A 23069-nucleotide genomic window follows, 5' to 3' on the forward strand; every position below is an offset into this window, starting at 1 on the left:
GTTGGTTGGACAAGGAGAGAAGAAACACGTCCTAGAAGCAGTTTCCTGTGTGTCCTGACTAGCTTGGATGAGACTGCTTTTTTGGAGATGTAGATTCCAAGCTCTAGCAGACTGGTCTTTGTTGTGCTAATCTAAGTGCTTGTAGCTTGTGAAAAGGTGAGGCCAGGATATAAGGAAACAATGTATGTTTGCCGCCTCAATGTTCTTTCTGTAACTCCTTTTGATGACATCATTATATTGCGCCCTTTAGAGGTACTATGATCTATATAAGGGAGATTTCAGGGCTCTCTGGGGGGACACGTGCATCAGAGAACCTGGGAAGATGGGGCTGAGGACAGAAGCTGAGAGAACAAAGGCACACGTGCTTGAAGATTCCTGAGGCCTCCATGACAGACATCTCTTCCATGTAATAAACGGCTGCTAAGACTAACCAGCTTGGCCTCGTTTCCTTCCTTCGCCTGACCATCGCCATTGACCTCCCTGGAGTGGGGAAGCGGCCTGACTGCCAACCTTTTATTTTTTGTGTGTTTACACAACAGGTAGTGGGGTAAGGTAATAGGTGAGAACAAGGTGAAGAACATGGGAACATTGAGATAACATTGGAGGGGAGCAGACACTCTAGTGGAATGTGGAATGCTAGAAGATTTTATGCATGGAACCCTACCATTGTATTGCAAATGACAGTGCCTAAACAAATATTTCTTTCATTTTCTTTTTTATAATGGTTTGCCATTCTTTAGGGTGGCTTTTTTTTCCTTTGACTTTTTGGGTCACACCCAGAATTACTCAGGGGTTACTCCTGGCCCTGTACTGAGGACATTACTCCTGGCAGTGCACAAGGGACTATATGGGACGTCAGAGATGGAACCTGGGTTGATGCTAGGCAAACACCCTACCCACTTGCTCTGGCCCAAGGGTACGTATTATTTTTCTAAAACAAATTTCTTCCCTCCTACCTTATTCAGCCTGTTTTTTAATAAATAAATATGTGTATAACAAATATATTTATCTTCATGGTTTTAAAACATCACCAGTTTATACTTGAATTCCTAAGCAGATAAATCTATAAAAGATGTACTCCAGTCATGGAATTTGAAATTTTGTATTCCAAGTTACTAAGTGTTCAATAATTTCATTGAATACAATCCACTAAAATCCCCCCAAAGTTTCAAAACTTTTTATAATTGGCACCTTAATGCTATGTTTAAAAATAACATTTAACTTCCAAAATTCATAAACCCTATCAAAAAATGGGGAGAGGAAAATAAACAGACACTTTTCAGAGGAAGACAGTACAATAACCAGTGGGTACATGAAAAGAATGCTCAGCATCACTTATCACTAGAAAAATCCAAATCAAATATGAGATTTCCATCTTATACCAGTGAGAATGGCACATATCAAAAATAGTAGGAACATCTGTGTTGGTGAAGATGTAGTGAAAAAGGAACTCTTGAGCCATTGCCATATTGATTTACCCACCAATCCTGCTCTTCAGATTCACAAACTAAATCTTTGAGGAGATGCAGGTAAAGTTGCTAAAATTCATGGACACAATAATTCCCTGCCCCACTCTCCCTGCTGAAAACTCTGCTGTCCTCTCCAGAGGGGGGCAGTCCAAATTCCAGCCCTGTGGAAGCAGCTTCAATTACACCCACACCCACACTCTACTGCTGCCACCATGCCAATGGCTTAAGAATTCAGGAAGAACCTCTGCAGATTCATCCCAGTTCTATAGATCCTAATGTTTCTGTACCATACAGTACCTTCAAATTCTACAACACTGAAATTCCAATAGGAGTACACTGAATTAGATTATAAAGTAACCTAAAAGCCAACTAAGCTCAACAAATGAGAACAATAGTTTTCAACTCAACTAGTGATAAACAGCTTAGTAAATCAGACAAAAGCTTAACTCCTTGTGAGATATAATAATTTTCACAAATTTTATTTTACTGAAGAATTTTTGGTAATTCACTTAGCCATTTGGTTGTAAAAAACAATTTAAAACAAATTATCATGAGTCTGCTAAGGGTGCCATTTGGAGGTGGTTGGGAAAATGATAGAGGGAAGTTCACTCAGGTGATAAGATTGGTTTTGGAACATCAAAAACCTGTAAGTACAACTGTATAATGAAATACTTTGTAAACTATGGTGTTTAAATAAAGAAAAAGAAGAGAACTCTCATCCACTGCCGGTGGGAAATCTTGTCTGGTTCAACTCTATGGAAAAGAGCTGGAGAGTCCTAAGCAAACTTAGAATTGAACTGCAATGCTCGAGCAGGCCCAGTAACGTCTCCATTGGAGACTTTGTTGTTACTGTGTCTGGCATATCGAATACTCTCGGTAGCTTGCCGGGCTCTCCGAGAGGGGCGGAGGAATCGAACTCGGGTCGGCCATGTTGGCCGCTTGTAAGGCGAACGCCCTACCACATATGAACCAGCAATTCCACTTTTCAGAATATGTCCCGTGAGGGATGGGGGAGCAACACAATTCAAAATGAATTATGCACAACATTATTCATTGCCGCACTTATTATAATAGTTACGATATGGAATTAACTTATGTGTCTAATAACAGATGTATGATTTATGAAGATGGAGTATATATATAATATATATTATATTATATTATAATATATTTATATGTTATATATTAATATATTACATATATAATATATATTAATATATTGCATATATTAATATATATTATTAGGAGGGGGAAGGGGGAGGGGGGCAGGGGGCAGGGCCGCAGATGAAATATAAGAACACTGGTGGAAAGAAGTTGACACTGGTGGTGGGATTGGTGCTGAAATATTATGTGCCGAAAATTCAACTACCAAAAAATAAAAATAACAACACTTATCACAGATCTAAATTCATTTAAATTTTGAATCCAACTTAATATAAAAACATATCATTGAAAGTGTTTGACAATTGACTCGGGACGCAGGCAGTGCAATAATCCTAGTGTGTATAACGTACTAATTTTACAAGTGTTGCATCAGTCCATGGCCAATTTCAAGTAATCAGTATGACATCAATGACCTCAAAAGTTACTTCCATATGACTTAGCAATTCAGTTTCCTGGCACCTACTCCTAGAGCCCCAAATCTCTATTCATAAAAGATGGTCATGCTCCTTTGCTCATTGCAGCACTATTCACAATAAACAAAATATGGAAACAATCCAAGTGCCCCCAAACTAATATATATTAATTACTGAAAAATGAATGTCTTATATACTATTTTAAATGACTTTTAAAAAATATTTATAAAATCACATTTATTAGTTGTACACAGTTACAAAGCTGTTCATGATTGAGTTTCAGTCATATAAAGTTCCAATACACAATCCTCCTCAAGTGTATATTTCTCACCACCAAAGACCCCTTCTGCCACCCCACACCCACCAGCTTGACTTTATGGCAGGCATGTCTCCTCTCCCTCCTTCTCTCCCACCTTCCCTTCCTCTCTCCCTTCCTCCCTTCCTTCCTTTCTCCCTCCCTCCCTCCCTCCCTCCCTCTCTCTCTCTCTCTCTCTCTGTCTCTTGCTCTGTCTTTCTCTCTCTCCTTTTGGTCATTATGGTTTGCAATACAGATATTTTGGGGGTATTGTGTTTGTTCCTTTACCTACTTTCAACATGCAGTTCTTATATAGAGTGATCATTTCCTACAATCGTTGTCATCGTGGTCCCTTCTCTATTCCTACTGCCTTTCCCCCAAATTCAAGCTGGCTTTTAGCAAGCCACTGAGTAAATCTTTGTGCACAAATATTAATTCAAGTTAAGATTAGTAGCTCAAAAGTTCCTCCAGTCTTGGGAGCAAATGAAATTTGGAACAATGATCTAGTCATACCTAGCTAAATTTAACTCTAAAAGACTGCAGTTAGAACTTCTGCCAGTGTTTTATGTTTCATATGGAATTCAGTTCTACCTATCATCATAAAATCAGCAAAAGTTGTTCTGTTCAAGAGCGTCTCAGAAGAGACCATCCTGAGCCACTCTCTGCCTGTCTTTGTTACCTGGTCTACTGTAGGTCCAGGTAAAGACAGTTATCTACATTTTCAAGTTCTATCACTGATTAAGATATCAGCCTGAACTTTAGCTTTGCTGAAGCATAACTTGTTGAACAGCTGCTTTTTCTAAATGGGTACTGGAGCTCAATCATGTTGGTTTAATATCCTGTATGTAATCTTTCCTTTCTGAAAAGAGTCACATGGATATATACAAAGTACCTGTACATTGAAAATACTCTTTAAGGTAAAAATCCTCCATCAGCAAAGCCTTACACAGTTCCCCAAATGATCTATAAACCACAGTCATCTGGTGTGATGATGACCTCTTTATTTATGTATTCATTACTTTCCCAAATTATACTTTTTGTTTCTCAATAATGACTTTTAGGGGGCCCCAAATTAGTATCTCTCCATAATCTCCAGTCAAGAAATGAGAAGGTTAAAGGAAATGGAAATGTCACCATTTTACTGATAAAAATGAACTGGAAAATACAAGTATCAACTGTAGACGAACACAGGGGCTTTCTAGTTCTGAACCCCCCAAACCAAGTCCTAGACCACTGTTGTCCATGTTAGTCTTCCTCACAACAACAGAATAAAGCAGAATATAATATGTACTTTTTGCATGGAAGCATAATCCTAAACCAGAGAGAAGGGAGTCAAGCCATACAAGTTACTTTCCTTATGTCAGACTCAACAATAATTTACTTTTTTTCCTTTGGAGGAAACATTGAGAGGTTGTGCTAATTAATATCCCTCGGTAGGAGGAAAACAACATCATAAAGATATGTGTTCTGATTAAATAATAAGCAGTGATTTCCCAGTTTTCCCCATTATTAAGTCCAATTCTGCAGTGCTATTTACCTATGTCCTTACACTAAATACAGAAGTAATTTGGAGTATATCCATGAAAGGATTTGCTGGATCATACTATTTTATGACACATGCTGATGAATTTCTCTTTAGAGCGATTTAACCAACTTATAAAAATTTAATAATCATTAAAGTTACCATTAATTTATATTATTGTCAAGACTTGATAATAACACAGAAATCCTTGTTAGTTCCTTTTTCCTTGTTAGTTTGTTCTTTTTTTCTGTATCTAGTCTTCAGTTAAACTCATTTACCAAACTTTACCCAAATAGAAAATACAAAAGAGAAGGTTTATACTGATATACTGCAGAACCAACAAATTTATAAACATCCCCTTTTAACTTAAAATCTTCAACTTGCTTGGCCACTCATTTTTGTGGTCTACTTCTTTCAAAAATCTTTTTTTTAATTTTTATTAGTGAAACACCATGAAGTACAGTTGTAGACTTACAAATTTTTGTGCTTAGGTTTCAATTATTCAATGTTCAAGTACCCATCCCTCCACCAGTGCTCATTTTTCACCACCACTGATCCCAGTATCCTTCCCACCCCCCTTCCCCTCATCCCACCCTGCCTCTGTGGCAGGGCATTCCCTTTTGTTCTCTCTCTCCTTTTGGGTGCTGTGGTTTGCAAAAGAGGCATTGAGTGGAAATCATGTTCAGTCTATATTCTGCTTTCAGCATGCATCTCCCATCCTGGGAGGATCCTCCCAACATCCTTTATTTGGTGCTCCCTTCTCTATCTGAGCTGCCTTTTCCCCTAGCATGTGCGGCTGGCCTTCAAGTCATGGAGTGAACCTCCTGGTATTTATCTAGGCTACTCTTGGGTGTTAGTCTCCTATTTTGTTACTTTATGTTCCCCAGATGAATGCATTCTATGTCTGTCCCTCTGTTTCTGACTCATTTCACTTAGCATGATACTTTCCATGTAGTACCACTTGTATGTAAATTTCATGACTTCATCTTTTCTAACAGCTACATAGTACTTGTGTAGATGTACCAAAGTTTCTTTAACTAGTCATCTGTTCTCGGGCACTCAGATTTTTTCCAGATTCTGGCTATTGTAAACAGTGGTGCAATGAACAAACAAGTGCAGATGTCACAAGTCCATGGCTTTCCTATAAGCAAATAGTGAGAGAGAAGAAAGCGACATGAAAAAACAATGCCGTTCACAATTGTGCCCTAGAAAATCAAGTACCTAAGAATCAGCTTAACTAAGGAAGTAAAGGACCTGTACAAAGAAAACTACAAAACGCTACGTCAGGAAATAAAAGAGGACATGAGAAAATGGAAAGATATCCCCTGCTCGTGGATCGGGAGAATTAACATTGTCAAAATGCAATACTTTCCAAAGCATTGTACAAATTCAATGCAATCCCTATAACGATACCCATGACATTCTTCGAAAATCTTTTATCTCTTTTGAATCTCCCAACTGCCTTTAATTTGCCAAGGAATTCCTCTATGTCTTAAATTCTAGTACACTCTATAAAGCGGAGGTCTTTGATTAAATATCTTGAGGCCAGAGTGATAGTATAATAGGTGAGGCACTTGTCTTTTACACACCCAACGAGGCCATCCCATAGTTTCCCCAGCACCAACTGATTCCTGAGTGCAGAACCAGGAGTATCTCCTGCACATTGCCAGGTATGGCTCTCCAAAACAGACAAACAAATAAATATAACTTGTCCACATTTCAAAATTTTCAATAGAAACACACTTTTTGCCCTGCTATCAATGACTATATCCACTCTTAATCCAATTTCTAATAATTCAAGTTCAAAAATAAAGCATTTTATTTCTTAAACAAATCTTTATGGTGATGCTGATAATGACCCAGCAGTGGGCCATGGACTTTGAACTGACTTAATTGTCTTTTATAATTGTGAATCTTTGTTATAATAGAGCTGGAGGGATAGCACAGCGGGTAGGGTGTTTGCCTTGCACACAGCAAATATGGCCAACCCGGGTTCGATTCCTCTGCCCCTCTCAGAGAGCCTGGCAAGCAACCAAGAGTATCTCACCTGTACCGCAAAGCCTGGCAAGCTCCCCATGATGTTTCCGATATGCCAAACACAGTAACAACAAGTGTCACAATGGAGACATTACTGGGCCCGCTTGAGCAAATCGATGAACAACAGGAGGACAGCGTTTGTTTGTTTGTTTGTTTGTTTTGTTATAATAGAAAGTATTTCTGAGTAGATTTTTATTTCTCCACACTTTGAATTCCTAATGCTACTTCAGTTTTTTAGCTGACTAAAGGACAGACAGGACTACTGCCAGGCACCTCACTCTTATTTACACAGAAATACGCAATACCAATGTTAATTTATTTTTTTAAAGATAATTTCACAAAGAAGTAGTAACATAAAAATCTGAGTAATTACATTAGAAAAAATAATACCAAAGTGTGCAAGTAATACACACCATCACATTAGGTTAGAACTTGAGTTTTGTACATTTTTATTACCTTGGGTTTCCTCCCACCCTCTGGTTTCGGTTTATTTTTTTTAAGTCGCTAAAGATCATTTACAATCTGAAATCTCAGACCCCCTTAAGAGATAGCAATTAGTGAATATTCTAATTCAAAGTCATTTTATATTTTTCTTCTCAACCCTCATAGCTGGCAATAAAAATTTAAAATATGCTGCTCTCTTTCCAGGTAGGAAAAGCAACCTTTTTGATTACAATAGAATCTTTCTTTGGTGGTTCTAAAGTTTGATGCCTCAGGGACATCATCTAGATCAAAAGCTTCAAGAGCCCAAAATCATACTGTGGAAGTGTGGAAGGTGTGGGATTCTGGTCTTCTACACTTAATCTCTAAATCTTTTGAACAGATTAATTTTTTTTACATTTAATTCTCTCTTTCAAAAGAATATGAGTGCTCTCTCTCACCCTTTATTTCTTTTTTTTTTTTTTTTTTGCATTTTAGGTCACACCTGGCTATGCACAGGTATTACTCCTGGCTCTGCACTCAGGAATTACCCCTGGCGGTACTCAGGGGACCATATGGGATCCTGGGAATCGAACCTGGGTTGGTAGCATGCAAGGCAAATGCTCTACCTGCTGTGCTATTGCTCCAGCCACTCTCCTTTTCTCTTTCACTGTCTCTCTTTCTCTCTCCTCCCCCTCCTCCTCCATTCTTCCCCCTGAACACACACACACACACACACACACACACACACACACAGTAGCAATGTAGCACTGCTATCCTGTTGTTCATCAATTTGCTCGAGTGGGCACCAATAATGTCTCCATTCATCCCTGTCGTGTGCTAGTGTAGCCCAATGGTGTCTGCTCACTCCAGGAACACTAAGTGAGACTTATTGTTACTGTTACTGTTTTTGGCATGTTAAATATGCCATGGCAGCTTGCCAGGCTCTGCCATGAAGGCAGGATACTCTGGGTAGCTTGCTGGGCTCTCCAAGAGAGACAGAGGAATCAAACCCAGGTTGGTCACGTGCAAGGCAAATGCCATACCTGCTGTGTTATTGCTCCACACCCCCCCCCCGCAAACACATGTACACATAAATGCAAACTGTCTAAAGGCATTAAACCATGGTCAATTAAAACTAGATATTTATAGAACTCTAAAACTCTACATTGTTTGGTAACCTTCTCAATCTAGGTTCTATTTTCTACTTTCAGTCTAAACTCAGGAATTATAATCATAGGCAACACCTTTATTAATGAATTAGCTTGTTTATTGTCTACTTAGGCACCATCTTCCTTCCTAATAAGGCCATTTACTTTGCAAAGCACAGACTAGACTCAGCTATGGATGGATTAACACCCATTCATCTTCACTGAAAAAGAAAAACCTAACAGCTCAATGAATCATGTCCTTCTATTGGTTTTCTTCAACATTTGAAAGATTCTACTAGATATTGTTGTCATCTTCCTGGCACTTAGCCATTAGGTAAGCAATTCAACTTAACTAACATTTATCAAACACTAACCCACCACAGCGAGTACCTCCTATTTGTACTCAGTATACTTGAAGCTAGTTCTCCTTCTGGGAGAACCCGGCAAGCTATTAAGAGTATCCTGCCTGCATAGCAGAGCCTGGAAAGCTCCCCGTGGTGTATTTGATATGCCAAGAACAGTAACAGTGATGGGTCTCATTCCCTTGACCCTGAAAGAGCCTAAAATGTGGCATGGTTGGGAAGAACGAGTTAAGGAAAGACTGCAAAAATCTCAGGGCTAGGACGAATGGAGACATTACTGGCACCTGGTGGAGGAAATCAATGAACAACGGGATGACAGTGATACAGTGATACAGTGATATTTGAGGCAAAGAGAAATTAGACCACAAAACCACCTCTTCTGCTCCAACTATTTATATACTAGCAAGGAGCAAAGAAATCGAATTATTGTCATTGTTTGCAAGCCAGAACTGCCTCCATTGGTTGTTCTTGGGAAAAAATCAATATTCCTGGAGTCATCTTCCCAATCTGGTCTGAAAGTCCCACAGATAAAGTCCCCTCCCTTAGGAAAGTTAATAGACATGTGTATATTTCATTTATGTGCTTTCCTGTCTTCCTCTAGGAAGATTTTAACATAGTTACCAGAAAGGTAGTCATACATGTTTTCATGCTTAGTTATTTGGTTATATTGAATCTATAACTCCAGGTGGTCTTATTGAAATGTTGTTTGGAAAGTGAGGAAAACTTTAAAACTCACAGTCCCTCATTCTCCCATTTGGTCTTTGGAATCATTATTTTTTTAAAATTTAGTCATCATGCTTTTTAATTTAGTCATCATCAAGTTATTCATGGTTGGTTTTTAGGCATGCAATATTTCAACACCAATCCCTTCACCAGTGTCCAGTTCCCTTCATCAATGCCTCTGCTTCTTCCTCACACAGCAGTCTCCCTCTATGAAAGACATTTTTTTAAATAACTGTTGGCACTGTGGTTTAAAGTACTGTTACTGGGGCTGAAGTGATAGCACAGCGGGTAGGGCATTTGCCTTGCATGCGGCCGACCAGATTCGATTCCCAGCATCTTATATGGTCCCCTGAGCTACCGCCAGGAGTAACCCCTGTGCATCGCCAAGTGTGACCCAAAAAGCCAAAAATAAATAAATAAATAAATAAATAAATAAAGTACTGTTACTGATAGAATTTCATGAATAACACTTTGCCACCTCTCAGCACCCCCTCTTCTGCTTAGTTGAACACTTCTCTCCACCATTGTCTCTTCCCTGCATATTATTTCCCATCCCTGAGTACTCCATGCTTCCTACTGAAAACAAGGTCTAAGTTTCCCTGTTTCTTATTGCCTCTGGACATTTGTTATTCCCATACTATGGGTATTTGAATTCTAAATTTGATAATGTGATAAATGATAAGCGTTTTAAAATTACTATGCCTCTTAAAGTATCTAGAACATACTCATACCCCAAACTTAATTGTCATGCATCTGAAATTAAAAAATGTAACTGAGCTTTTACATTTAACCTGGAAACCCTATATGTGGGGTGAGGGTGGAATAAAGAAGGCTACTTTTAGGAAATTCTATTTGAATTTAGACCTAAGGGGAAAGTTGGTGTCTATCAGGGTAGCTATTATTTAAATATACATCTTTCCTGAGCCACTATAACTGACAGGTGCAATTTCCAAACTCAGACTACGAGTAAAAAGTGTGACAACATAAAGGTACATAAGCTAACAGCTTTCTTATTTTCCCCTTGAATTTGACTAACACCAAAGGTTTTCAAAGTTCTTAAAAATTAAAGTCAACCACTCAACCTACTTAAGAAAAAATACAATTGAGTACTGGGCAGGAGCGATAGTACAGCGGTAGGGCGTTTGCCTTCCGTGCAGCCAGCCCGGCCAAGCCGAGTTCGATTCCTCTGCCCCTCTCAGAGAGCTTGGCAAGCTACCAAGAGTATCTCACCTGCACAGCAAAGCCTGGCAAGCTCCCTGTGATGTATCCGATATGCCAAACACAGTAACAACAAAGTCTCACACTGGAGACATTACTTGGCCCGCTTGAAAAAATCGATGAACAACAGGAGGACAGTGACAGTAATAATTGAGTACCACTATAAATAAAGCTCCGGAGCAAGCATTCACATTATCAAGAATTCCACGGAAGATGTTAGCAACCCCACCCTACACAAGAGAGACTCAGAAGTTGATTTCCTTACCCCAAAACCATCAAGCAAAAACATGACAGGATCAGCCTTTAAGTATAAAATTGTCGAACTTTTAATAAATAAAAATAAAATAAATAAAATAGATAAAAATATTTGAATATTTTATGGTTTTTGTCCGGGAATCAGTTTCATTGAAAGTTTATACGGTTGACTTCAAGTTTTATTTTTGGACAAACCCTTAAGAATATGATTTTTGTTATTTTTGTTTATAAGCATTTTAATATCTACTTACTCATACCAGGAGTTGGTTGAAATCCAGGAAGATAAATTAATTTCTCAAAAGCCAGCAGGGAGCCCTGCTTCTATAATAATGCTCTAATACCCTGTGTTCTTACCTCACCCTTATATTTCTGACTTCTCTTTTCCAAGCATTATCAGCTGACATTTCCCTCCCTGTTCCTTTCATTATCCCCTTTAATGAATAAAATTGCTTGATGCTCTCCCACTTCACTACACACAGTATTTCTTCTATCAGTCTGGCAAACACATGCCTATGATTGCTTTCCCCAAATCTCTGAACCTTAGGTAACATCGACTTTCTCCTTTAGGTCAAAGTTCAGACAGAATTTCCTAACAGTAGCTTTCGTTATCCCACCCTCATTCCACATATAGGGTTTCCAGATTAAATATAAAAGTTCTGTTACATTTTAATTTCAGATTCTTGACAAGTAAGTTTGGGGTATAAGTCTATTCTAGATACTTAAGAGGCATGGTAATAATAAAACATCATCTATCTGAAATTCCAATGTAATTAGATGGCTGACACTTATGTTCGTTTTATCTCATACATTCATTCAAAGATGAGATGACGTTTGTCCTTCTTTACTTATGAAAAGAATGTAAAATAAAAACACAATAAAATGTTTCCACACATTTGTCAGAATGCCTATTATCAAAAATTAAAAGATAATACTGATTGGGATGTCGAAAATTTGAAACTGCTGTGCACTGTCAGTGGGAATATAAAACGGTGCAATAACTCTGGAAAACAATATGGAGATTCTGAAAATATAAGTCCTGTGAGATATGACAGCAAATAGGACACTTTCTTATTTTTTTTCCCTTTATTTTATTTTATTTTTTTTACAGTTGTAGATTTACAATTTTTTGTGCTTTGGTTTCAATTATACAATGATCAGATACCCATCCCTCCACCAGTGCCCATTTTCCACCACCATGAATAATATCCCTCCCACCCCCATCCCCCCACCCCCCCCCCGTCTCTGTGGCAGGGCAATCCCCTGTGTTCTCTCTCTCCTTTTGGGTGTTGTGGTCTGCAAAAGAGGCATTGAGTGGCAAACATGTTCAGTCCATAGTCTACTTTCGACATGCATCTCCCCTCCTGGGAGGATCCTCCAAACATCCTTTATTTGGTGCTCCCTTCTCTATCTGAACTGAAATAGGGCACTTTCTTTGAACATTCCACACCCAGGTTCCATCATTTGAACCACATATTGTCCCCCAAGCCAGTCAGGACAGGGGTGATCCCTGAATGCAGAGCCAGGTGTAAGAATTGAGCACCAATGGTATATGTGTGTGTGTATGTGTGTGTATATAAAACTATGATAACTATGGTCTAGTGATACCATTAATATGTAGCCAAAATTGGTTTTTAATAAGTGTCTCAGATGTTTGTACTATAATTTTCATTGCAGCATTTTTTTTTGCTGAGATGTGAAAACAATCTAAGTGTCCATTGACAGATGTATAATAAAGGAAGTGCTGTACATATTTATCATAAAATATTGATCAGTCTTGATAAGGAAGTTCTGCCATACTCAATAACAATGATAAAGCTGAAGAACATTAGCCTAATATAAATAAGACAGTGATTAAATGACAAATAATGATGGATTTTACACACTACCTAAAATAAACAAACTCATAAATAGAGTAGAATACTAGTTTCCAGGGCAATACTAGTTTGGAGAGGAGGAACCAAGGAATTGCTCTCTGACAAATTTAAAGTTTTAATTAGATATGAACAACCAGTTCTGGTAATCTCTTGTACAACATCATGCCCATATCCAACGTCACTGAATTATCTGTTTAAAGTTTTGTTAAAAGGATACATTTTAGTGACTTATAAGCATTCTTATCACAAGCTATAGAAAGAGTTCCATGAGTTACTCTCCTTCATAATACTTAATAAAACTTTATTATATTAATTCTTAATGGTGCTAGGTTTAAAAAGTGGTCTTATATCATCTTAGACCAGATTACAAGAGAGAGAATACTATTTTGTTAACCATTGTTGATTCCCTGCATTTAGCAATATATTTGCCATATAGTCTATAATAAATATATTTGTATAGAAATGATCACTCTGGACAAGAACTGAGTATTGAAAGTAGGTAAAAGGATATGCAAGATGACCTTTCAGTGTCTGTATTGCAAACCAGAAATGCCCAGAAGTAAAGAGAAGGAGAGAGAGTGAGAGAGAGAGAAAGAGAGAAGGAGAAAGAGAAAAAAAGAGAGAGAAGTATCTGTCACAGAGCCAATGGGGAGGACAGGAAGAAAAGTGGGGACATTGGTGGTGGGAAAAGTATGCTGGTGAAATTGGTGTTGGAACATCATATAAATGAAATCCAATCACAATTTTGTAAGTATTATCTCATTGTGATTCAATTAAAAAATTTTAATAAATTATTTTCAATTAAAAATAAATAAATATATTTGTTGCAAAAAAAGGGAGGAAGTAAGAAGAGTTATCTATGTTTTCTCCTTGAATGGAAAGAGTTCAGGTTAATCTGTGTGCACCATAGCTAAAATAAAGTATTATAATAGTCATTTAGGGAAGATTGAGCTACAGTTCAGAAATAGTACATACATACAGTGTCTTAATTTCTTCATTCTCTTTTCTTCCCTTCTTTATCTTACTTTGAATCTTTTTCATCTACTGATAGACTTGTGTACAAACATTCAATTTTTAAATTTTTATTATTTTAAATTTAAGGTATCATGATTTATAGTAGCATTAATATTAATGTTTTAGACATTTAGTGTCTCTACATACCACCAGAGTGAAAATGTCCCTGTACCACTCTCCTTAAGGCCCCTCTTTGTCCTTTCCCACAATCTGTCAGTCTCAGTACTTAAATATTAAAATTTTGGAACCAGATATATCAATCTTATTTTTTTATTTGTAATGTAGTTTGGTCTGGAGCACAGTGGTAGGGCGTTTGCCTTGCATGCAGCTGGCCCAGATGAGCTGGGTTTAATTCCTCCACCCCTCTCAGAGAGCCCAGCAAGCTACTGAGAGTATCTCGCCCGCACACAAAGTCTGGGAAGCCCCGTGACGTATCTGATATGCCAAACACAATAACAAGTCTCACGATAGAGACGTTACTGGAGACATTATCGGGCCCTCTCAAGCAAATTGATGAACAATGGGAGGACAGTTCTACAGTGCTACAGTTGTCTGTATAAAACGGAATTAAACCATGAAGGTAGTTTAGGAAACATGGTTGCAGTAGTGTTAACATTTGTTGGCTTTATGTACAAAGTTATCTCACCTTCATGACCACCAAAGTTCCAAAGACTGTCCACCACCATCCTGATAATACATGTAATCTTCCTCTTGTTTCTTTTCCTCCCTTCCAACACAAGAAAACTGATATGACCAAGTTGTGGTGGTAGGGAGAAAAACAAGCAAGAGACAGAATACATGTACATTGAATTTTGTCAAAAACCTCTCTCTGAATCTATTGGCATGACCATATGACTTGTATCTTCCCTATTGTTGGTTGACTCAGTATATTCCATTAGTTGCTTTGCATTTATTGAACCATCCGTGATGTTTAGAATGAATTACGCATGATCACGGTGCATGATTCTTCTGATAGATTGTTGGACTTAGTTCACTAGGATTTTGTTAAGTTTATTTTACATTAAAGTCTATAAATATTATTGGTCTATACTTTTCTCTTTTTAGTAATATCTCTACCCATTTTTTGGTACTAGAAAGATATAGCAAGTGTAAAAATGCCCTCTCCTCTTAGTTTTATGGGCAGAGTATGTGAAAAATGGAACGTAACTTGAAAAAAAAAAGAACTGAAAAAAAGCAAGTAAGGCTATTGTTGTGGGTATGTGAGAGTACCCACTGAGCTGCCAAATATAACTCTTGGAGTGCATTAATGTAGAACAAGGCATCTTGAAACCTTTAAAGAGGGCCTTGAAACAACATATCTTTCTTTTTTTTTTTTTGGTCATACCCAGCAATGCACAGGGGTTACTCCTGGCTCTGCACTCAGGAATTACTCCTGGTGGTGCTTAGGGGACCATATGGGATGCTAGGAATTGAACCCAGGTTGGCCGTGTGCAAGGCAAACGCCTTACCTGCTGTGCTATCACTCCAGCCCCATATTTTTTACTATAAAAAGTAATATTTAGCTAATAAGGAATCCTTCTAGTTGGCTACTGGCAGAAATAATATTTCTAGCATTTTTTGGGGGGGTAGATCTTCTTATCATTTTTAAGTTTATTCTGCTAAGGTTGCCAGGTTACTAAGAATACTACTTCACATTTAGAGAGAAAGCATTGTATCATATAATGTGTTCCTTGTGTATTTTATAAAGTTTACAAAATATACTAAATCCCAGTAAACCATATCCTGTAAACCTATTCACTTTTCTCTGACACTCACATTTTAAACCCCCCCACCAATATATTTATCAATCAACTTTATTTGATACCTAATCCTTTGACTTCCTGATTTCACCTATCTCACTGCTGCAGGCATGAATGCTGACAGTTACACAACCAAACCAAACCACACCATGAGACACTGGGCTTTTATTTGCGTTGAGGGGGAAAAAAAAGAATTTTGGAACAATAAATAATAGCATGATAGAATAATTGCAGAGGGGCAGGAAAGCACCAGAATGAAGGTCAATGTCTCAAATTACAAATTGGGTTGGTGATGCCCTTCTGTCCACCTAGAGAACAAGTACAGAACCTTAATTCCTCAATTGTTTCCCTCAGACCCAGTCTCAACTTGTCTTTAGAAGTGAACTTGCTCCCTGGCAACCAGGAAAACAACGCCTGCGGGAGATTTTTGCAAAGCTAAGCTCTAGAGAAGCTGTGCCAAGCAAACAGCGGGTATTTGCAAGAGTATTTTATTCTGCCCATGGCAGTTGACTCTGTACATATTTCAAGAACAATGCCTTCTACACCTCTTCCAAATACTCTCCCTGTGTTCCGTAACTGATGAGCCCTAAGTTCTGTGAGCCCCAAACTGTTCTATAAAACAGCGACATTTCTAGTAAGATGTTTATAATTCATCAGCAAAAACAGATTTTGAGGGGAATAAAAGATATTGATAACTGTGATTATCTTCATCTTTAGGATTTATAACACAGTTTTGCCCACTAAAATATGTGCAGAAAAAAATCTTTCAGGAAAAAACTTGGGTAATTTTTACATTGTTGCCTATCTTATAAATACAAAGCACATTTTCTAGTTTCATAAGAATATATTTTGAGAAATTTTATTTGATTTTTCTTTTGTTCTGGAGCCACACGTGGCAGCTTAGGGCTTACTCCTGGCTCTGAGTTCAGGAGTCAGTCCTGAGGGACTCAGGGACCACATGGGGTTCCTGGCATGAAAACCAGGTAGGCTAAACCCAGTTAAGACAAATGCTCCACCTGCTACACTGTTACTCTAACCCTTTTTTGAGAATTCTATCAAATGATATTATAATTGCTCTGTAGTGTGGTTATATAAGCAATCACAAATAGTTTTATAAACTGTCTTAGAACAACAGAAAAATTTCTCTTTCAGAGTTCTGGAAGACTTAAGCCAGAAATTAAATTAGTGTCAGAAGGTCACATTTAGTACATAGTGAACTACATGTGCAAAGACTTAAGAGTTCACAAAGTTAAATTGTGATGGGGATGATTAACTTTCACAGAACTCCTGGATTTATCCATTTTACCCAGTTCAAATTTAATTTTCTCAAAAAGTGTTTCTTTGGCTATTTCATCAAAAGTAGACCCACACTTAGACCAGCTGCTCTCTCTCTCTCTCTCTCTCTCTCTCTCTCTCTCTCTCTCTCTCTCTCTCTCTCTCTCTCTTTAAAATACTCCTGGCAGGATCAGTGGACCATATGGGATGCTGGGGATGGAACCTGGGTCAGTCACAAGCAAGGCAAACTCCCTAACCACCATACCATCATTCTAGTCCCAGCTAAAACACACACATACAAAGGACTGCGAGTTTTCAGGTACTCCCATAAAATTTGGGAAACAATCCTGGCACTTAATTGGACTTAAGTTTTGGATCCTGTTTCTGTTAATGACTTCAAAGGGCTCCCTGAACTATGCTATTCCCAGTTTTGAGAGCCTGACTCGTAAAACAGCAGTTTGGTAAGCTTGTTTCTCATAATCGTCCCCTCCTTGATGAATGGCCTCATTTTAAGGATACCGGCATGTGGGTGGAAGCTGGAGTTGGCCTGCAAAATCTCCTTTGTCAATGAAACACTTACCCCATGGTGACCTTCTTACGCAAAGACAGAGTTCAAAAGCTAAATTGTGACGGGAATGATTAAGTTTTCACAGAATTTCTGGGTTTACCCTTTTTATTCAGTACAAATTTAATTTCCTTAGAGAGAAATTTTCTCTGGCTCCAGCCTGGCATGCTACCAAGAGTATCTCCCCCCACGGCAAAGCCTGGCAAGCTACCCGTGACGTATTTGATATGCCAAACACAGTAACAACAAAGTCTCATAATGGAGACGTTACTGGGCCTCTATCTAAAATAGACCTACACGTAGACCAGTTTCTCTTTATCACTGAGTTTTGTGCTTTTCCCAAAGATCTATCACAGTCTCAAATAATGTGCTATTTAGATGTGTTTGTTTGTATACTCCTTAACATCTTTTCTCTCTTGTACAACTTTCTCTCCAACACATAGAACATTAGTTGCAGGCATAAATGTTGATCGATATTTCTAGAATTAATGAATGAATAAATGAATAAATGGAATGACAGAATAACTAAGTTAATATGGGAGTGAGAATTGATATGACCAAGAAATAAAAGATAAAAAAAATTCATGTTTGGGAAATAGATGAATCACTTCTGACTAAGTAATTTATTACTGGAAAAACAACAGATACCAGAAAACTGGAACATTTTTTTTTTTGATTTCAGAAATCAAAACGCTTCTAGAAGAGCCAAAACTAAACAAATCTGTTGCTTCAACCGAAGGAATAGTGGAAAGGATTAATAAGATAACAGACCTGAGTTGGCAAGACTGGTTTAAAAAGAAAAGAGTTTTAATCACTAAAAAATGTGCTATGAACCATCCCTGGGGATGTTACAGAAAAGTTAAGATATTCATGCTCTTCCATTTTACATCGGAATTTAAAAAACTGCTTTAATTTAGTTTGAATGAATTAAGGTGGAAACAATTTCATGAATGAATAAACGTAACTATTTTGAAACTTTACTAGGCATAGCAGCTCTATCCAGGGCTTATATAAGTTATTTCCTCAGAATCCTGGCAGAGTTCCAAACTGATGTTACAGCAGATAGGGTGTGGGACATGGCCGACCTTGGTTCGATCTCCTGCATCCCATATGGTCCCCCAAGTTCTGCCAGGAGTAATTCTTGAGTGCAGAGCCAGGAGTAACCCCTGAGCATCCCTGGTGTGATCCAAAAATGAAAAAAAAAAAGAAAAGAATCCTGGCTGGATGTAGCTTTACAAGTTGTAAGTTCTCCAAATTTGCAGGCACCTTTCTTATGAAGAAGCCTTAAAAGCTTGAGGAGGTTGAACAAGATGACTTCCATGATTCTTTGGCTCTAAAATTGACTTGAACACAGTTTTCATGGAGGAAAACTAGAGGTGATTAACACAATTAGGAATCTAATTAGAGGGAGACTGGTGAACATTTATTTTTTCTGAAGATAAGAAAGAGAACCTATTGGGAGCTGGAGAAATAGTCCAATGGTTAAGCTACTTCCCTTGCGTGCAGCTGACCCAAGTTCAATCCCCGGCACTGTGTATGGTTCCCCAAACTTTGCTAGGAGTGACTCCTAAGCTCAGATTCAGAAGTAAGCTCTGAGTATCACTGGGTGTGGCCCAAAACAAAAACAAAAGTATATATTGGGTAAGAGTCAAAATGCCTTGAAAGGGGCCATAACCCTGTAGTTAGGGGATAGAAAGGGATTAGAAAGGCCATAACCCTGTAGTTAGGGGTTAGAAAGGGTGCATGCCTGGTCAGGTTCAAGCCTCTGAACTACAAGACTTCCCAAGCATCGTTTGGAGTCCTCACCCACCCATCCCCACCTCCACCACCTCGTACCATCCAGTCTCCCCAGAACCACAGGGGCAGAGCAGCACCTCATTCTCAGACCCTAGCACTGAACCACCAACCTGGTTTTCTGAGTACTCCCAGGAATGACAGGACTGACCTCTGGGGTTCCCTAAGCACAGTTGGGGAGTGCCCTCAACCCCATCCTACCATTCACCGCCCCTCTCCCCAAATAAAAAAGATCAAACAGAAAAAAATAACCTTGACAAAATACATGTGGGTCTACCAATGAATTATGGGTTAGAGGCATGTTAGGTCGTTCAACTCTCTTAGTCTCTGAATTCTCATCTGTGTTTTGGAGACAGTATTATATACTGGGTGAGATGTCCTTACTGAAGAAGTAAAGAACATAATGACTGTTCTAATGAAATCTTTACTGTGTTGTGAATCATGTTCAAGTTGGATCAGATGTATTTGAGCATATGTCAATCTTACATTGCTAGGATAGTAAGCTTTGCACAAAAGCTTCTGAGATCCTCTTAAGATTGATGGGAAACATTTCATTATGTAGAAACATAATTATCTTTCTAGAAGAGAAAACTAGGTTCTGTTTTTTTCACAGCAGGTTGCTGTGGGAAAACGTATGTAGAGCATCACACAAAACCACTGCATAGATCAGCCCACTCCTTTCCACTCCCTCTCACTGCTTCAGGTGCAAACATGCAGACGGGTCCAAAATTGTCAGAAAATAGAACCAGCTCTTCTAAGCGGAACTAGGAGAAGAAAGCAGGCATGTCTGAATATGAAAAATTTACTGACACTGTGCAAAACACTGCATTTTCTGATTTAATTCTCAAGACAAAATCACTAGGATATATTGTGTTTCCTTGCTAGAAGAGGCGAGTTAGATGAAGCTTATCTAGGTGACGGATGACTTTGCCCAAGCCAGGCAGCAAATATGTAGAGAAAAAATATTTTTAACTTGTGATCATGGGGACCCTCACACCTGATCAGAGTTTCTTAGTAGGTTCTTCTCACAGTCAAAGCTGCTCAAGCAGGACTAGTCATTTTTTAAAGCCAATCACGTAGTTCTGACACCTTCAAAATAAATCATTGTGGTGGGTAGGGTCTCTCTGCATAACAAATTACAAGTAGATGAAAATGACTGAAGTGCCCATTGATAGATAATTGAATAAAGAGGATCTGAAATATACACACAATGGGCTACCTCAGAGCCTGGGGATAGTAGAGTGGGAGGAGAGCTTGCCTTCCCCCAGGCTGACCCAGGTTCTTCTGCCAGTATTCAGTACAGTCCCCAGACTGCCAGGACTGATCCCTCAGGCCTAAACTGCTGCTCTTCACTTTTATTTATTTATTTATTTTTGCTTTTTGGGTCACACCCAGTGATGCTCAGGGGTTACTCCTGGCTCATGCACTCAGGAATTGCTCCCGGCGGTGCTCTTGGGACCATATGGGATGCTGGGAATCGAACCTGTGTCGGCCATGTTGGCTGCGTGCAAGGCAAATGCCCTACCCGCTGTGCTATCGCTCCAGCCCCTGCTCTTCACTTTTAAACATGGGCTTTAAAATGTTCACTTTGAAGGGTCGTGGAAGTGGCTCAAATGGCAAAATACCACAGGACACAAAATTCTGCCCCCGGACAAGAATCACAACAGAGTAGTCTCGATAAACATCAAAAGTTCATTTTATTTATTCATTTATTTATTTATTTATTTTATTTATTCATTTATTATTTATTTATTCCTCCACCCCTCTCGGAGAGCCCGGCAAGCTACGGAGAGTATTCGATATGCCAGACACAGTAACAACAAATTCTCCAATGGAGATGTTACTGGGCCCGCTAGAGCAAATCGATGATCAACGGGAGGGCCTTTACTTTAATTTTACTTACTTTACATTTATTTATTTATTTTTTAATTTTTATTAATGAAACACCATGAGGTACAGTTGTAGACTTACAAATTTTTGTGCTTGGTTTTCAGTTATACAATGATCCAGTACCCATCCCTCCACAGTGCCCATTCTCTGTCATTTACTTTTTTTAAAATTTTTGTTAATGAAACACCATGAGGTATAGTTGTAGATTTATAAATTTTTGTGCTTGGGTTTCAATTGTACAATAATCAAACACCCATCCCTCCACCAGTGCCCATTTTCCACCACCATGGGTTCCAGTGTTCCTCCCACCCCCATCCCCCCTCCCCGTTCCACCCTGCCTCTGTGGCAGGGTCATTTACTTTCCATTGATCACTTTGCATATAAGGAAATGTCGCGCTGTGTAAGCGTCAGTGTGGTTCGGAAAAATTGTCTTGGTATCCGCATGCCAGAGCCATGCTTGTAGAAGCTCATGGTCACCGGGATTCCATCTGGAGAAGGCAGAACGGCAGCACCTACCCCATCTGGGACCTCCCAGTGATATCGGTTCTGTTTGGGGCCCGGAGCATTCTCCAGGAGCTGTGGGGCCCTCCAGCCGGTTTTCTTCTTTGTTGCTGTGTGCTGTGAGATGGCGCTGGGGGGCAAGTTGTGGGTGTAACTTCCAGAATCAGAGGTTGACTGGGAGCCGGGGTGGCCCCATTGCAATTCGGAAAAAAAGTTCTGGTAACTGCATGCCAGAGCCATGCTTGTCGAAGCTCATGGTCACTGGGATTCCATCTGGAGAAGGTGGGACGGTAGCACCTACCCCATCTGGGACCTCCCTAAAGCTTCATTTTCACTTGATCACTTGATTTTTCATTAATCGTCGATTTGCTTGAGCGGGCGCCAGTCATGTCTCCATTTGTCCCTGTTGCATGCTAGTGTAGCCCAATGGCATCTGTTCACTCTAGGAACAAGAAGAGACTCAAACCAATCGTTCATGATCTTGATGAAGAAGTTTGACCATCCGGTAGGTGGGTGGCCATGCAGTCTTTTGATATCCTGTGGAATCCAGTCGGTAACAACTCTAGTCCAGCGGCCGTCTCTAAATCTCAAGACGTGACCAGCCCATCTGATTTTTGACACCTTGGCAAACAAGACAGCGTCCCTGATTCTTGATCCTTGATGGAGGTCAGAACTCCGGATTCTTTCTCTCATTTGAGTGAAATGTGATATTCCAAACATAGCTCTTTCAATTCCTCTTTGGGAGACCCAAAGGTTCATTTTAAAATGCTTAATTTTGTGCTAAATTAATCTAAACTCAATAAACTTTTTTTATTATAGTCAGATGTTTATTTAAAATTTATATTGGTCAACTTATCGTTTCCCACCACCTCGGGGAGCAGAAACCTTCACAGGCTTCACAATCTTTTGCTTAGGGGCTGCCTTAGCAGCAGCCATTGCTGTCTTTTTAGATGCCTTCCTCACTTTCTTTGCTTCCTTGGTAGCCCTGGTAGCTTGTTCCCGTTGAGCCTTTCTAACTTCAGGTTTCTGATTCTTCTTGGCCATTATATCAGCAAGAGATGCACCAGCGATGGCCCTTTGGAACTTGACTGCCAGAGGAGTTATTTTCTTCTGAATTTCTTCCGACTGTCCTTTTTTGTGCTTTCTTCAGTAGAGGACAGTCCAGTTTATTTGCCGAGGATTTCTCTTGGAAAGGAATGCAGACTCGCATTTTGCATTAAGAAACTGGAAAACCTTTCCGTTGGTCCTGGCGTAGCGCCTCTAGTGTCCAGGGTAAATCTTGTACCCGCTGAAACTGCACACCTCGACCTTCATGGCTGCAGCTCCCGGGGAGGACGAAAGATGGCGAAGATCTCAATAAATTATTT

The 23069-nt window shown here is 39.1% G+C and overlaps 1 pseudogene; it reads right to left on the reverse strand.

The window, feature by feature from the left end:
• Positions 1 to 22554: 22554 nt before the first annotated feature.
• LOC130026907 (60S ribosomal protein L24-like) lies at positions 22555 to 23016 on the reverse strand (annotated as a pseudogene).
• Between the last annotated feature and the right edge of the window lie 53 nt (positions 23017 to 23069).

The sequence above is a fragment of the Sorex fumeus genome, unplaced genomic scaffold, assembly GCF_029834395.1.
Source record: "Sorex fumeus unplaced genomic scaffold, SorFum_2.1 ptg000003l, whole genome shotgun sequence".
In the NCBI taxonomy this organism is placed as follows: Eukaryota; Metazoa; Chordata; class Mammalia; order Eulipotyphla; family Soricidae; genus Sorex; species Sorex fumeus.